At 35.8% G+C, this 18,748-nt stretch overlaps 1 protein-coding gene across 4 annotated transcripts in view; it reads right to left on the bottom strand.

Annotated features, from left to right (window-relative positions):
- LOC117419581 (chemokine-like protein TAFA-2) overlaps positions 1–18,748 on the bottom strand; it is a 43,901-nt gene that overhangs the window by 19,355 nt on the left and 5,798 nt on the right. The window lies entirely within an intron of this gene.

Raw genomic sequence — 18,748 nt, 5'->3', positions numbered from 1 at the left:
CAGCAGTTTCTCAAAGGTTACATAAATAAAATAATAAATAGATATTATATACGTTGCCACAATTCAGTAAGCGAGTTTCAACATGATTTTTTTTTTTCTGCATGTCACGATATTCCATTTTCCTTACTGTTAGTTATATTGCTGCTCTTTGTACAGTCATGTTATTTCAGGGAAAACATAACAGGTCACATTTATTAGGTTTAAGCTCCAGGGAAGCATTTGCACCAATACTTTTTTGTTCTTATAGAAAAAAAATGTAAGATGTTTGTTTTATAAAGTGATACAGTTGTATCTTAGTGCAAGCAGCAACACTGAATGTGTTTTTCAAATAAGATTTTTGTTTACAGCTGACTGAATGTAAATAAAATGGGAAGAAAAACTGTTAATTACACAGACACAAAATAGGATAATTTCATAATAGTGGTGTTACTTCATCTGATAAAAATAGTACTTTAACTTTGAGTAAAATGTTTTATAATAACACGTTACACGTTATAAACTTTACTTGCAATTGTTTATTGTGTGTTCAGTGGCTTCCCTGTGATAGCATTTGCTCTTTGAAAAGACCTACCTGGAGGAAGTTTGCCCCGTCTTCAAAATCGCTTGGGTGAAAGTGATAAGGTCACTCCTCAAATTTTGGGCCGACACCTGTTGTTAGCACAGGAATAAAACCTCAGAGGAAAACATGGTACCAAAATCACGTCACAGGGCGAAGTCTGATTGCTCCCATCTAGCACCCCATTATTAGGGTCTAAAGATCTTAGTGGCATGCCCTGTGATCAAAATTGAGCCCTCTATCATTAACTCTGCACTTGCACTAATGACACTGAATCAGCACGCTTCACCTACAGGCTTAAATTGCATGCACAGCACTTTTCTTTCACTTCTCTGGCAGATTGAGAAGTGCACCATGCAAACTCTCCAATCAGAATCAGTCCGTGCAGCATGTGTTGTTAGAAGACAGACATGATGATGCAGGAGAGACTTTTACAGCATACAAGCAGGCATACTGCAAGAGTGATTGATTTGAACAAAATCCAGTATAGTATCTGGAAAAGTATTTTACACCAGCACACATTAAAACCTCAGGTAACCTTGGGACTGGAAAATCAAAATACATGTACCATCCTTGCAGCTAGGCTAAACAGACCATATCATGTTTAAGTTACCAGTAGAAATCTGATAGTAAATATTTTCATTAAAATAAAAATAAAAAGTCTTAACCTTAATCATCTTTTTCTAATTGCAGATTTTAATTGAAAATCCTTTAGTTTTGTGAGGAATACTGTCAACCCCTCTTAACAGCACTACAAAGGGCTGAGGAAAACTGGTCATAATAAGCAGGCTTGACTTTATGAGGTGTTATAACCCAGCGTGTGACAATAACCAAAATGATACTGTAGTGTCAGGAGCTTGTCCCTGTTGACTCCCATTATATTCTGGGAGAGACATTCAAATGTGGTGCGAAGCGGAGGGTGACATTAACAGGAGTGAAATGAAATGGGTTTGACTGTATTCAAATAGATTAGGAATAATAATAAACTGATTGCTGTTTTTGGAATAATAAATCAGAATATAGTTTTATGAAAACATTTGCAATATCAACTTTTCAAAACATACTCAAACAGCTTGTGAAATCTCCTTACTAGTTATGCATGACATGCTCAACATTTGTGTAATTGTAATGGTCACTTTCTTAAATGACACTGCGCCTTTTAGAAGGGACTGGGAGTTGTGACTCTGCCCCTGGAGATGTACGTATTGTTGTGTATACCAGAAGGATCTATATTGCTCCAATTACCAATGCAGTACAGTTCAGTAATGGCATGCATGCCTAACCTGGACCAGTGACATGTTTGCATTGTAAGGTATTGATAAATATCCTCTATTACTGTAGCCCTGGAGTTATTGGTTGAGAACTGCAACCTGCCACTGAATAAAGAGAGAATCTGCTTGAAACCCATATTTATCTCCCAGCTCAGATCCTGAATCAAGAAGGTATCGAACAACAGGAAAATAATATTCTTACATTGACAGCACTAAACCTGAGGCTTTACACAATGTAAACAAATCTTTTCTTGTCTCTTCAATTTTTTCAATAACAGAGCACTTTCAGCATAAAAGGTTTATTTGCAGCTTATTCCAATGTGAAAGCATACAAATAAAGCACAATAACCTTAAAATCCCCGAAGGCCACTTTAAACACCCTGTATTGAATTAAATAACTAGACTGGCAAGAATCCTAAAAATCTACTTCCAACAACTCCTTCTAGTTCAACCCCTTTACACTGTATTATACAGCAACCAGACACTGCTCTCCCATTGTTTTCTATGGATGTCAGCCATTATGTTACTACTTAATAATGGAACAGTAAATGGAACAGTACAGCTAAGAGATGACACAAATGACACCTGTTCTAAAACCACTGCTTACTGATGAACTGCTTCACACTGACGTTCAAGCCTTGCTCTCAGAAAGCGAAGCCCTATAGTGTACTACAGTCATTATTTCTGGTAAACATAGATAAATAAATAAACAACTTTAAACATGTGTGGGTATGAGAGTGATAATGGCATTACTGTGTGCCTCAGTAGTAATGGAACTATCGCGTTTACATAGGCACAAGGCTGTGTGGTCCAGTGGTTAAAGAAAGGGACTTGTAACCAGAAGGTCCCAGGTTCAAATCCCACCTCAGCCACTGACTCATTGTGTGACCCTGAACAAGTCACAAAGGTACACACCACTTTATCTTTTTGTTGAAATCCTTTGCATAGACTTGCACTGTACTTAATGTACATGGAATTTCGTTAAAAAATTAAGCTTATATTAAATACAATAAAGCCTTTTGGGCCATGGTGATACAAATCAGGCATACCTGAAACAAACAAATGTTTTTGTTTCAATCAAAACATAGCTTTTGAAAATACATGTACAAATAAATCAAATTTGTCATTAATTTATTTATACTGAAAGGTGATTTCATTTGGCTAAGGGTTTTTAATGTCTGCTTCCAAAGTTAATTATCTGTACTATGATTTAATATTAGAGGCATGAGTTTTACTGTGTAGTGGTTCTGTTCTGCAGGTGGAAAACTACAGGAAATTGTAGGTAACCAGAATCTTCCTCAAGAAAAACATCATTGCTAAAATACTAAACCGTAAGTGTACAAACCATTCAACTAGTACTGCTTTGGATTAATATAGTTATGCATGATGTACAGTACAATTGTATTTAAAATGGACCACAGAGTGACCTTTGAACAATGATATAGCCAGATTTACCTGACTCATCTTTATACTTAGCCCTATTATACTGTACTAGTTTTTGAGCCTTTGAAGTCAGTGGGTATGAGAGATCGTGCTATAATCAAATGAATGTGTCTTTTCTGTCAGCTTATCATCCAAAAGCTGTAATCTATTGAACATCTAGATGATTGAAGTACTCAACATTGTAGGCTAATTAAGTGTCAGTTTCTATAAAATGCAGGACATGTAATTTGACTTCTAAAATCATATACCAAATCTTACATTTTACCATATGCATTTGCAGGTTACCATGCTTAAACTGTGTACTCGCTGTGCTGTATTACAAACACTTGTTGGATTCATGTTGTTTTTTTTGCCTGGTGGAATACTCAAAAGAAAAGTCACATTAATGACCTGACACAACCTTCAGGAATGCCCAATGACCAGCAACAGTCACGGACTGAGGATGTCAACAAAGTCAGACCTGTTTGACAGGTAGTTTTCTCATCCTACACAGTAGTTTTAATAGGACATCACAGCTATGTCCTTTTCTCCCAAGGACAACTAGGAAGCAGTAAGTCTTGTCCATGAACTAAACTTGCTATTTCGTGGATGCCATTTTATTCTATTCTTGGCCCTCTGTTTCTGTAGTTTGGTTAGTACTCTGGTTGACTTCTCACCAGGATGGTTCAAATCAGGCGCCTGGTCGCCAAACGTGACCTTCAATTTTAATATGGCCTATAGATTTTACTGTAAAGTCGCTACTTTGGCGACTAAGCATTTACACTATATACAACAGAACTTTGGTTCTATAATAAAAGCTCTCTGCTTAACTGTCAGAATCTGCACCACCCTGTTGATCTCGAAGAGCCAATCCTTTTGTGGAACCAGACCCCTTTTCTTGTTTCCAAAGTAACATGCACCAGCCAGTCAAGTTAGGGTAGAACAGCGGAAATTATTTTTCCAAATAAATTCTGCGTTGTCTACAGTTCAGAAGAGGCGGCTATTGCCAACTTAAAGAAAATTTAAGAAACTAAAAAACTTTAAAAGCAAGTAGAGTTCTCTCATCCCAACAAGGGACGAAAGGAGTGTTGAGGTGTCTGTGCTGCCTTACGGCACAGACGGGGGTTAAAATAACTGCACAGCTTTTTAAAAATTCTCCGTGTTGCAGGAGCGCTACAGCGCTACAGGCCATTGAGTTACCCTGACTTGCTCGGTTGATCCGCTTGGCACAGGAAATAAAAAAATATATTTTCTCAAAATATCTTTTACTTACCCTACATAACATGTCAAAGAATCTGAAGCAACAGTGTAATCTATTTGCATTTGGATTTGGAAAATCCACATATGGCCAACTCCATGAAAATGAGAATGTAACTGAAGATGAGGAAGAGGAGCTAACAGAGTTTTAGCCAGTAACTGAAAAATAAAGAAATGTGTTCACTTCCCTGGAATTTTTACATAATTATCTTCCCTGGCATTTGATTAATATAGTTATATTTCCTGGCATTTTATGGGTATAGTTCCCTGGCATGTTATGCATGTACTTCACTCACAGGCATTTTATGCACACAGAAAATAGTTCCCTGGCATTGTATGCACAGAATATAGTTCCCTGGAATTATGTATAATACATGCTATACAAGGGGGGGGAAAAAAGCATAAAACATTAAATACATGAAATCGTACATTAAATACAGTGGATATCCAACTCAAAATACAATAGAATCCTATTCTCCATTTATACACTTAAGCGAGTATAACTGTAAGACGTTCAATGTAAAACAAATACATCAATAAGATTAAAACGCATTTTTATTTCAAAGCAGCACATGAATGAATGAATACATAAATAAATCAATAATATTCATTTGGTACTGATGACCAATGTACTTTCCCACAATATTGTTTACTTCCAATAATTAAATGGTTGGTGTGTAGCTACCGACTTCTCATATATTCAGAAACCATAATTAATCTACAGTAATGCCTGCAATAGTAATGTTAACCTGATTTAATGTAACTATTATTATTATTATTATTATTATTATTATTATTATTATTATTATTATTATTATTATTATTATTATTATTATTTCTTAGCAGATGACCTTACCCAGGACATATCTGATTCGGTCCTGTAATTCACTGTTTGAGGTCTGTGCATTTGCGTGTGTGTGTATGCTTGTATGTGTGTTGCAGATATGTCTTGTATGTGTGTGTGTGTATGATTGTATGTGAGTTGTGGATGTGTATTGTATGTGTGTGTGTGTATGCTTGTATGTGTGTTGCGGATATGTCTTGTATGTGTGTGTGTGTGTGTGTATATGCTTGTATGTGTGTTGCAGATATGTCTTGTATGTGTGTGTGTGTATGCTTGTATGTGTGTTGCGGATATGTCTTGTGTGTGTGTATGCTTGTATGTGTGTTGCGGATTTGTCTTGTATGTGTGTGTGGGTGTGTATGCTTGTATGTGTGTTGCGGATATGTCTTGTATGTGTGTGTGTGTGTATGCTTGTATGTGTGTTGTGGATATGTCTTGTATGTGTGTGTGGGTGTGTATGCTTGTATGTGTGTTGCGGATATGTCTTGTATGTGTGTGTGTGTGTATGCTTGTATGTCTGTTGAGAGATTTAGTAAAGGTACAGCACTTAAGTGAATATGGTTAGTATAACAAACACCTCCCCCGCGGTCTAAAGGGAAACAATTTAAATATGTTTCCATGCATTAACATTATTCATTGTATTTAAATGACTCGCACGTGGTATCTTTTTCCACGTGATTCATTGCACGCGCAAGGTTGCCTTCCACACCTTAGTGAATGCAGCAGGTGTACAAAGCACACAGTAAAGGGGCTTGTTGTGCGCAAAACATGTTACCGCTGTTTAGTGCATGAGGCCCTAAGGCTTTTTCACCCTAAACAATTCTGTACTTATTACTTGAGAGTAGAACCAAATCAATTTTTTTTAATAATTTCACGTTATAATGTGAATACATCTGTTCATTGTTTGCAAAAGGTATTCACAGATTCCACCTGCATTAAAGTTGAAAATGTAGGTTTTAAAATGTGGCAGATCACAAAATGATTTCTTATTTCTATGCTACAGACTTTTAAAAAAATATATCAGACCATGGTAGCAAAATCTGATCTACTTGACATTTGCACTGCACATGCAAGAACATTGAGATTTCTGTTTCAAGCTTGATTTCCTTTCATCGGGTTATTTCAGGATTAGGCAAAGAACCTTTAAAAAAAAAGGCCTTGAGATTGTGTTGCTTTAGAAGACATCTCTTTCTGTATAGAAAGGTAATTAGATAAAGAGGATGATGTCACCATATATTTATATGACTGTAAGACTTTCATGCTTCACTTCGTGCAATTGCTTACATTTTCCAAAATCATTAGCTACATCATCAGGTTTGTGAAGATAAACTAAATTAAAGTCTATAGTAATTTACTAAAATGTGAGTCCTTTTAAAATACATATAGCTACCAATACCATTTAAATATTATATATATATGTATACGATACATTGTTGTATCCTGATACCCTGATGCTTTTGGTTTTCAACACAAGAAAAGGGAAACATTGATAATGTTGTTAGTGCTAAAAATTAAAAAAAAAAAAAAAAAAAAAAATTGAACTGCCATGGCAATCATTTTGACGGTTTGAGGTTTTCAAATTTAAATTACTCGACATTTCTGAAAGTTATGCAGTTGTCCGTTTATGACTTTTCCTAAATACATGTATTAAATACCCGAACGGCGTTTGAAAGGCAGGATCGCAAAAATGAAAGTTATAATCCCACCCACCTGGAACCACCAAAGTATTTATTTTAACTGCCTTTTACAATTCGTGTTTTTATTTTGAATATAATCTACAATTTTCTATTTTTTTAATATACAAGCCTATTGTTATCGCTACTGCACCTGGCAGCCATCAATTCCTTTGTTTTGTACAAGGAATGGACCGGGGAAAATATCAACAGGAGAGATTTCATCTTGAAGCTAGCCACACCGCTTTGGCAGAAACATTTCGATCAGAAAACTACAAAGCAGCAGGCTGCTGCAGCTTGACCTGGATTCAGTGCTGTACTGAGTGACACACGCGAGAGAAAACATGTTACTTTTGTTTTAAATTTTAAAATAATTTCATTTTTACAGTTTTGTATGTACATGTACCTGTTTACACCTGTTTACACACTAGTTTCTTTTGAAATGTTTATTTTATTATAGATTTTCATTTTTTTGAAGTAGTGCTTTATATGTGGGAAGTTAGAAAATAAACCTTTTATGTTTAATTGTTCATTGATATGATGTGCTTGAATAAAACTTCTGAGTTGTATCCGATAGTTTGTGTTTCATTTTAATATTGATGTTGTTTTAGGTATGAGTCTAGTGTTAATAGATTCAAATGACACTATCCTCATATTTCTCCTATTTGGGATCAAGTTTTTGTCAGGAGAGGAGACAGACTATGATTTTATATATATATATATATTTATATATATATAATGTTCTTTAGTATTTGTACTCCCTGGTTGTTGCCTTGCAAGACAACTATGATTTCAATTATTCATAAACGTCACCTACACAAGAATTACTTTTTAATTCCTTGTGTTTTTAAATTAACTGCAGACTGATACCCTGCACTTTTCTCTGTTGGCAGTTTGGAACACAGCGCCACAGAAACAGTTCTACAGCTGAAGGCAGAATTATCAATGCAACCAATTCTATTTTCAGAATAGATTAACGGATGCAAATTCAACTTACCAGTTAGTACTGGAGCTGATAAATAACTGTTCTTCTCAGAAAAACTGTTTAAAACCATACACCACATATAGCTTCTTTTCGCTGGCTTAGAGATTGTGTTTTAAATACTGTGTATCATCATTATTGTAAAGGTAATGATGACATACTATAAAAAATAAAGACATTCTCAGTTTTTAGTAGGCCATGGAGAATGTTTTGCCCACAGTTTAGCAAGACAGGGATGTGTCTGCTTGGATTAGTAACTGGCTAACTGCAGGCTTAAACGAGTGCTCCTCACATGAGGTTTATAATATTAAGTGGGCAGAATGAATTGTCAGTGAAGGTTGAGCCATGACCTAAATTAAATTCTTTGTAGCTACAAATAGTATTCTGTTTATTATTAAAGGGCTCCATAGTGCTAAATATTTTTTCAAAATGTATGTTTAACTCAAATTTATATTTCAATTTAAAGCGATCTGAACATAGTGTGACAAGCAATTTTAACAATTATGCTGCCTTACCTTACAGAAACCCAGTGTATAGATAGGAGAAGTCTGGTTTATAGATAGGAGAAGTCTGGGTTATAGATAGGAGAAGTCTGGGTTATAGATAGGAGAAGTCTGGTTTATAGATAGGACTGTTCAAAGCTTTGCTTGCACTCCTTGGTGGAGTTAGGCTTTGGTTTTGTTTATTTAGTTTTGTTTTGTTTTATGAATAGACATACAGGTACCACCCTGTTTAACTACATCTGCTGTGGTCCAGAATACTTATTTTACACTGCCTGCAGCTGGCCATTGTCATCAAAAAATACAGTAAGCAATATACAGTATATATATTGCATTTAAATGGTTTTCTTTATGTTAAGTTTTCAGGGCATTTTGTTAATGCACGTCTATTTTGGTTTTTCGCTGTTCTACATTTTTTGAATGCAACTGTTCAACAGTACTTTTTTCCACACAGCAACACGCAACTGATCTAGTCTGCTAGAAGTGCAATCAATGCTTATTGTTAAAGGCACAGTAGCATCTGCAAGACGGACGGATTGGGTTTTTTCAGCCGGGCGGCGACAGGCTGAAAAGGCCTGGGGAGAACCCTGGTTTAGTTCAGAACGATTTGATCTTTGCAATAATACATTTTTAAAAGCATACCAGACAGGCATTTTGGAATGGGCCCAGACAAACAAACTACCATATGCAAGGAGGTTGAGGTTGAGGACGGACTGCATTACATTATATCATTTTCGGTTTGTTTAAGAGCAGCTGTTTATTTTATGTGTTTGTGAAACAGCAGCTGAAATACCAGCTTTTTAATCTTTTAATAAGAGTTTTTCAAATATCCTGCTATATTAGTAATAAGCTTGTGTTACACTTTAAGTATATTGACTGATATTAGTGATTTTATTAAGACTAAATTTGTTTCGGTAACCAAAATTGTTTTCATTTTTGAAGTCACAATGACACAGTGTCACTGACCTAATAATGGAACCCGCGCATGCTGCTAACTGCCACTAATACATTCTTCCACACTGCACTGACATTCTGGTGATTCTGGTGGAGAAACTATCAATAGCATGCTAACGATAGCCAGCAAATCAGAAGAATGTCCTTTCGTGAAGGAGACACAATCATGAAAGTTGTGCAAGTTTTGTACAGGGGATAAGCTTAGCAAATCAAGTCTAGCTAGAGCAGCCCAGATACCAGAGTCTTTACGAGTAATACTATCAAATTATAATTAGTCCAATCATTTCTAATCCAATGTTATAAGATGATTACAAGGTCTTTATTGATATTAAGAATGAATCAGGCCCCTTTGGCCTGAAAACATGACTTAATTTATGTGTTGTAAGATTTACGTCCTGATTCCCCCATCAGAATGAAAAGGATACAGCAGAGACTGGATTATATAGAAAATTGAGTTCACATATTCATAGAGAAAGGTGTAAACGAAAAATCTAGCAAGATTATTTCCTCTAATTAGGTTTGGTTTATGATAATTGTGCCATCAGTGAACATGAATTGCAATAATCTTACATGTAGCAACTTTCTTAAAACCCTGGCCTAGTCAGCCAAGAAAAAGCACAAATAAGTTTTACAGAGAAAAAGTCGACAGAATTCTTCTATACACAATCTGTATCTCTTCCCAGTTTGGCTTTAAGTACAGGACCTGACACCAGAAAAATATAAAACACTCACACCAAGTAAGCCAATTCCTTTAAATGACTGTTATCTGAACCAAGGCCATCTCAGAACAATCTGTCAGCAGAAATGTGAAGAATAGCAAATAAAATCATTCAAAACCCAGCCATGGTATTTGCCACAGATTACAGTAAATACTCAAATTCTAAATCCTGCACAAAGTGGGGGATGGCCCGGGAAAATTGAGTTGCCACTGGCAGAAAGACGCCTGGGAATGTTGTTTGGTGAACTCTGAAATTGTAAAATCGAGATTTACAATGCTAATAACTGAACATATATATTTTTTTTTTCCTTGCAGACTCTCCTTGCTACTAGAAGTAATAGAAATCGTGATCTTAGTGTAGAAGTTATCAGGAGATGTATATCTAAAAAAACATATATTTGTTGTGCTAAGCGTAGTTGAATATAGGATTACAGCTGCACAGAAAATAAAGGGTTTTTGTTGGACATTGCTTATCACAGCTTTCAATACAGTACTTTCTTCTTCAGCAGTGACCCTGAAAACAGTTGTTAAGCAGCTGTGTTTAGAGGTCATCCTGGGCTGGTGATAAAGTAGATTCTTACAAAGACAGAAACAGTTTTCCATTCAGATACTGTCATACCAGTCGAATGGATTTGAAACAAATTTTGCACAGTTGTCCAGCTGTGATAGCACACTGATACTGCCAGTGTGTATTTGTGAATTCCATTGTGATGCCATTGGTATTTTGAAATCTAAAAAAAGGTTAACACTGTGGTACCATTGTAGTATGACTTATTCCACTGTAGTGGCCCTGTGCTACCATTGCCTGTTAGTACAGAATAATTGCATTGACATTGCATTTATGCAGAACATTATATGCATGCAGGACATTTTTATAAAAATGCAAAAAACATTTGTAACAATATGTAACCTCGGACCCACGCTTTTCATCTCCCATCCACTATACAATCTATTCAAATTGTTTTCCATTGCCTGTGTCTCTCTCCATCCATGCTAAAGAGAGCAATGTGTTTAGTACTTACAATATTATTATTAAAGTACTATCACACAGAATTGAAAACGTCTGGCTCATTTTCATTGATTGTTTTAAGTTATGGCGAAATGGCATGATCCATACACACAAGAAGAAACAAATATTCATAATTTATCCAAGTTTCAAGATCTCATTGAATCTCTTCTTGCATTCAGTACAATCCAACTACAGAACAACTGAGTAAATTACTGACTTTGCTGCATTGCCAAGCAGATGCAAAGCTTGGTTTAAAAAAAGCAATTCCCAGAATGCAACAGTACTTGTCATATAAACAAACAATACAATCCAGTAGTTCAGGATAAACCTTCAGTACACAGAACTTGTATTTAATTGTATTATTTAATGATTGTCGAGTATGGTAGAAGAAAAATATTTGGTGTCACCCCACTTGGTTTGAGAGTCTATTGCATGACCAATTGGACAAGGCGATAGACCCTCTGTAGGTAATTATTGGGCAATTGAAAACTAATACAACGGCAAGACAGGTCACATTTTTCATGATTGGATGAAAGGTGACATAATGTGGTGGTGCAGTCCTTCCTTCCAAACTGAAGTTACATTACAAAAGACAAAAGCGTCTTGTTAAATTACGTTTTATAACTACAATTATTTTTAGTATTACTGTATGGTTGAGTGTTAAAAAAATTATAAATACAAGGCTGTGTACTGCTGCTACAAAACCTTCCAATTTTGGGTTTGAACAACACAATAGCAATAGCCACTCAAGGATGTCTCAGTGGGTGGCTTTGCAGAGCTAATAAAAGCATAACCATGAATTTAGTGATGTCAAATACCATAGTAACTGTCTGGCCAATGTCAATGATATAACGTATTGAGAAAACATTTCTACAGCAGCTACTGAGAATAATTAAACTAATTACAGGAATCTTTCATTTCAGGATCTGTTTAATTTAGTTCCATTAGTAAAAGCTAATATGAATAGTCACTTTGTATAGGTTGGTAAAATGAGCAAACAATAGTTTGTTGACAGTTGTTTCATTGGAAGGGATTTATCAATCATTCAGTAGAAGAATGCCAGAGGAATGAGGTACTGCTCATTATGCTGTAAAGGGGGTTCATGCTGTGTAAGTATGTTTCATTTTTAATGTACTGCATTATGTACAGCGCTGCAATACAATACAATTTCCTTCAATAGCCCCTGTAGTAGTATTTTGAATGGCAGCACCTGTAAACTCTTTGTGATACTTTAATCTGATTAACCTATTTAGAATCCCCTTATTTAATTAATATGTACTGTTTTCTTTACTATACACATTATCTTTCTGTGTAAAATTAAATGAGATTCAGAACCAAATTAAATTGAAGAGACTCAAAAAGCATCATGTCCTCAGTGGATCACCTGGTAAAGGCACAACCGTGTGGTGCGCAGAGTGAATCAAACAGTCAGGGGAGTGCAGGCTCTAAAGATGCTGATCTTCACTGGAGATCCCACAAGGACGTTGCATTAGGGATCCTGATTTTCCATTCTTGGGAATGGCAAATTCCGTTTTTCAAAATTACCAATTCCGTTTTTTCTGTTTTTACCAATTTATTAAGAATTAACAACGTAATTGGAACATAAATAACATTTTTACATGAAATTCATTTTTTTATTTAAATCCCTGAGATACTGTAGTTTTCAGGAAAAATATTTCTTAAAGCAGTCCACTAGTAACAATGTACTGTAAGTCAGTCAACAAATAAAGGTGTTTTGAAAAAACAGCTTATTTCTGGCATTACAATGTACAGACTAGTAGAAAACGAGGGGCGTTATAACAAAAATATACAATTTTCATAAAATTACAAATTAAATACAATGTTCAGGACACTTATCTCTCCCATCTGTAGTTTAATCTGCAACAGCGCAGACTGGTTTATGCTGTACTTGCTGTAAAACTGCTTGCATGTGTTTCTCGTATACCCTGGACAGACAGAGTTGCCTTAGTTAGAGCAGGGCTCTTCAACTAGTTTTAGCAACATGCGTAAAAAAACTAAAAATCACTCTAAGTATGTAGTATTATTAAGGAGTTAATGATAAATTAGAAACAATAAGTTATAAAACTAAAGGTTTCACCTCAACCACCATGCCGTTTCCTTGTGTTGAGCGGGTGACGGAGTAACAGATTTGCAATAACAACTAAATAAATGAATACATAAATTCAATTAAGTTTTTTTAACCTGGGGGTTGATGATCGTTTTTTTTTTTTTCAGGTACTTTTCACTTTTCTGTATATACTCCAAAATTATTCCACAGAATAGAACTCTAACAAAACAGCTAGTTGCTTTTTTAAACAACTCGACTCACACAACACACAGACAGCGGCGGAACAGACAGACAGTCCATCAGCATAACGCCCACAAAACCACCTGTTTTCTCGTTATCCAATGATCCAAATAAACATAAAAAACGTTTTATACACGCGTCATCGCTGGGCTTCTGGGTAGTGTAGTTTTCAAAGCAACCCATTATTTTGCGCCGTTTTTTTTTTTTTTTTTTTAAAGGTGCAGTTGCAAACAGAATTCCATTCCCAAAGTTCAAATTCCATTCCCAAGGCCTAATTCCGTGATTCCGTCCGTGATTCTGCGATCGTGGAAAATCAGTAGCCCTACATTAGCTATTCCTCTCCTGTGGGTTAGGGAGGAAAAATCAACTGTTTCTCCTCACAGGACTACAGCAGACCCAACTGACCAGGTGCCTGGTGAGCTCACGCAGACACTAGCCTGACTGTCCTTTGTCCACCATGGGCATCTCAACATTTGCTGGATCTTGGGTGTAAAGAGGCAATTGGCTTGGTCGTGGGATCAGAGGATGAGCAGGCTCATAGTGAGTTAAAATGTTGTTTTGTTTATTTTATAATATGTCCTTAAGTGTCTGGTGCACTGTTGCAGCTATACTGGAAAAAAAGGCACAGATAATGTTGAAGACGAGACAGCCAATGACAAACACAGGGCTTACTCATGTGTTAGGATTGACGAATAAATGAAGGTGCTTTCTGAGGTGCTAGAAGTGAAATCTATTTTGAATAAAAGTTCCGAAGCTCTTTTTTTTTTTTCTTGGTCATTTTTGTTTTCATTTTGACAAGAGAAGGGGTTTACTGATTGTTGCATACATTTTTTATGTGTGTGTGTGCGTTATACAACTCGAAAAGACATGATTATACCTCGCAGCAAAATGTAAACAACTCCACTCAAATTCTAACAGATGTGAGGCATCTAGTCTGTCTGTGCACCTCAGATGCCCTCAAACAATTTTCAGCTTGGATTTTTATATGCTGCTGGCACCCATCACATTGGAAAACATCTATAAGATGCTGAGGTCCCAGCGCTGAGTTAGTGTTCAAACCTTTTTAGTAAAAAAGAAAGAAAGAAAGAAAGAAAGAAAGAAAGAAAGAAAGAAAGAAAGAAAGAAAGAAAGAAAGCTTTGCTAGAATGAAATTCAGTGGGGGTGACATGTTTTATTTAATGAGAGAAAGTTTCTAATATCGAATATGTATTTAGATACATTGTTTCTGTTCTCTGCATAAATTATTACTGAATTTATTTCCCTGGGATGTAAAAACCAACCCCCTATTTGTTTTCATTATTAAAAGTCATAATACAGTATATTAACAATTATCTTTTCTACGGAAAGCATTTTGAAACAGGTGGAGTCATGAGGCTTTCTTACTCTTTTTGATTTTAAGTTCACATTACAAGGAGTTTCATTCAGCCATTGAATGAACATTTGTTGCCAGAATCTGAGGAAAGGGCCCAATGAGCTGATAACTAAGCTTTCTGATGTTTCTGAATAAAACCATCAGACTCCTTGCTCACTAAATATATTATATCCCAGATAATCATTCAAACTTCAAATACCTGCAAAACTGTAAATGAGAAATTGGTTCCACAAATACAGTGTTATCCCAGGTACAGTGAACTCCATGTTCAAAACCTTGGCCCATATTTAACAAATGTGTGTACGCACATTTTACATTAAAAAGAGTACATGCATTTCAACCAAAAGTATGTGATTTATCAACAGAGAAAGTTGAGAGAGAAAGGTTTTTGATTCACGCACACTCAGGGCTATGTATACGGCCATTTACTAGTGCTGCAAGCTCTGTTCCAATTCTTTCTTTATTTCTCTGCAGTCACTGAGTTTCTTTGATATAGGAGTTTTTTAAATTTGATTTAATAACATTGTTGGTGAAATGTAATTTGTTATACCTTTGTTCCTTTCAAAGGCTGCATTCTTTTTTATATTTGTTTAACTTGAGTAATATTTATAATATATCCATAGATACTTCAGACTTCTATCTCCGCATTTAAAAACATTTTTGTTGTTGTTTTTTGCGGTTCACTTCATGTTCTTCTGAAATAATGTTTAAATCTTTACAAGCACATTCCGCAGACAGCTTATGTAGGGTAAAATGCACCCTATATGGGAAATTGTAGGTGATTCAAATGCTAGTTCCATGTACAAACAGATTTAGAAGCAGTGAGATTTATCAACACCAAAATGCGAATACTTGGAGACCAATATTCATATGGAAATTCATACTCATGTGACATTACTGGAAATGGGTGAGGCTAACACTGGAAGTACAGGGAATATTTCCGGCTCTGATTTTCACTCAGAAAGTGACCATACAGTGTTTTAATGTTTAAACAATGACTTGTGTCATTTTAATTCTTGTTGAGCAAGACTTAAGTAATAGAAGCTGAAGGAGAGGGCTTTACAGTCTGGTAAGGATCACCTTGTGTCATTAAACATAATGAGAAGGGCCTTGACAGATCGTAAAGCCCTCTTATGAGGGTTCTATTGCTATTAGAAAATGGTTGCGTTAAAAAAAATATAAATAACACAACGTTTTTCTGTGAGTTTGTTTTGTGATTTTATGCAGCACTAGTTTTTGTTGCTTATGAATACAAACGTATTCCCCAATATTCCATGAGTAATGCGGTTTGCTCAGAATTCCTTATGTGGTCTGGAAATGTTCAGGCGTCAATATTCCTGAGGTGGATGATGTTGTGTCGTGGGTATTTCCAATAACCTAAATAATAACTCAATACTAAAAAAACAATTTTGTTTACATGGCGCTGTTCTTCAGTTCAGTTACCTCATGCACAAAAGCTAACATGATTTGTGAACGGTTTGTTTTTGTCGACCCCTTAAAAAATGTAAAATATGTAAAAGAATAATACCACGTTTCCATGAACCACAGAACTCAGGAACTTGCTTGAGTTGCCTACCCACAGCTTAGTTTCCATGTTTTTAAATTACTCGAGTTGGCTCTGGGCCGATTTCACTCCTCGGGCTGGCCTGAATTCTAAAGTCTGAATTCGGGCCGGAAGGAAATTACATCACTAAATGTCAGTCAAAAATGTTATAGGGGGCGGGAACATACCATATAATGGGACATTTTGGCTGGTATTAAATTTGGCAGATTTGCTACCTTGGGGGATTTTGACGTTTTTGTAATTGCCATTTTTCATTTAGCATGGTCACAAAGAAAAATGCAATGCAGTTTTGCATTTATACTTTTAATTCCAAAAAGATTCAAATAATTGTTTACTTAATGAAATCTGCCTGCTAAAACAGGATCTCATTTACAGTAAATCGTTATACTAGCATCTACAATGTCACTGCAGCAACTTGGAGAACAACAAAGAAGGCCTTCTAATCAGTTAGACTAGAAAGCACTGGTAAATTCAGCTCAGCTTTATACAGTGCAGAACTAATTGATTTTAACGCTTTGTTTTGTTTATGGACTTTGCGATACCAGCACGGTGGGTGTCTTTAGTAATATCTACAACGTATCGACAATGACAACCATTTTGTTACAGACTTTCTAACAAGTCTGGCATAAACAGCTTTGGCTGTTTCTTAATTAAACTCTTGTAAAAAAAATAAATAAATAAAAGAACATGAAAAATGCTTAACATATTATTATTTATTTCTTAGCAGACGCCCTTATCCAGGGTGACTTACAATTGTTACAAGATATCACATTATATATTATTTCACATTATACAGATATCACATTATTTTTACATACAATTATCCATTTATACAGTTGGGTTTTTACTGGAGCAATCTAGGTAAAGTACCTTGCTCAAGGGTACAACAGCAGTGTCCTCCACTGGGGATTGAACCCACAACCCTCCGGTCAAGAGTCCAGAGCCCTAACCACTACTCCACACTGCTGCCCCATAAAAACAAACAGTCCTACTACAGCAGCAGGCACAGTTTACAGTGCCTCAGATCAATTCCAGATTTTTAAATCCTTTGTTGGAAATGACTGGTCTACTTTTAATGTTTTCAAGCAAACTGGCTTCATCACTGCCATTCTCATATCCACTTTGACATCTGACACATTATTTCCTTAGTTCAAGACGTGCATTCAACGCAGACGGCTCCAGCGCTTCTTTCCCTGTTCTGCATACCAGTCTGCCAGAGGTATATGTACTGCGTGAAACAAATGTGAAAGACTATCTAGATTGATTTATCTTTAAATCATTGACAATAAAACCGTCCAGTGAATGCACTTCTTGACCTTTAACTCGCAAGTATTTCGTGCCCAATTCACATGATAATTCCGGTAACTCGGAAAAGCATGGAAACGCCATATTTTTTTCACCACCTCGAGGTGTCCAGCAACTCGAGTTCTGGGAGAAATCAGACCAATTCGAGCACACGCCAGTCGACTTGAGTTAGCTGTCCATGGAAACAAGGTATACAAGTACCAGTAGCTTTTTATTTTTTAATTAGGATTTGAATGCACGTCGTTGTATTTGTGTAAGTTGCAGTATTAAGTTATCGTTAGGTCCTAAAATGTATTAGCGAAAGTAAAAAAAAAAAAAGTTTTTAACTTAATTTAATTAGTAGTAGTGATAACATGTTGACACAACATTAGCACAGCACATTAGAGTCCCCTTTGTGCTGTGAAAGAATCTTAATAGAAACATTTAACAAATAACTACATTTAACTACATCCTTGGAGAAATTAAAAAAACAGAGATCACCAGTAGAAGGCTTTAGTTACATCTGCTGTAAACCAGCAGGGCCATGATTAGGTAAATAAAATTGGAACAATTCTTTAATATCATTGTGAAAGCTTACAAGGTTGCTGTAAACATCCTTTTTTATGCAATTCACATTTAATTATTGGTACATTCTTATGATGTGTGATATCCTAAATACTACATTTTATTGGAGTGGCTTTAATATGTGCCCAAGAACTGTGACACTATGAAGGAATTCAATCTTTAGTCTCATTGTTACCCTTGGCTCTGAAACAATTACACAACTGTGATGAAATCCCACTGAACACTGCCCTGTATATAAGTGAGTTATGCCATTCTAATAGAATTCCCCTAAACTTAATCTTAGCTCTATTCGGGGTCTCAGCCTGTTAAACTGCTTTAACAGAATTCTACCTCAAGCCAGTCCTACTAACCTGGATCTGAGTGAGTTGTAATGTTGTGAATTCAGCCTGAACTCGTTTAATACCGACACCTCTATGGTGAGCTCTTGAGCCCTGTGTTGTTTAATGTAG

This window comes from Acipenser ruthenus, chromosome 14, assembly GCF_902713425.1.
Source record: "Acipenser ruthenus chromosome 14, fAciRut3.2 maternal haplotype, whole genome shotgun sequence".
Classification (NCBI taxonomy): Eukaryota; Metazoa; Chordata; class Actinopteri; order Acipenseriformes; family Acipenseridae; genus Acipenser; species Acipenser ruthenus.
The sequence above is the reverse complement of the archived record's forward strand: the minus strand, read 5'-3'. Positions and strand labels throughout refer to the sequence as shown.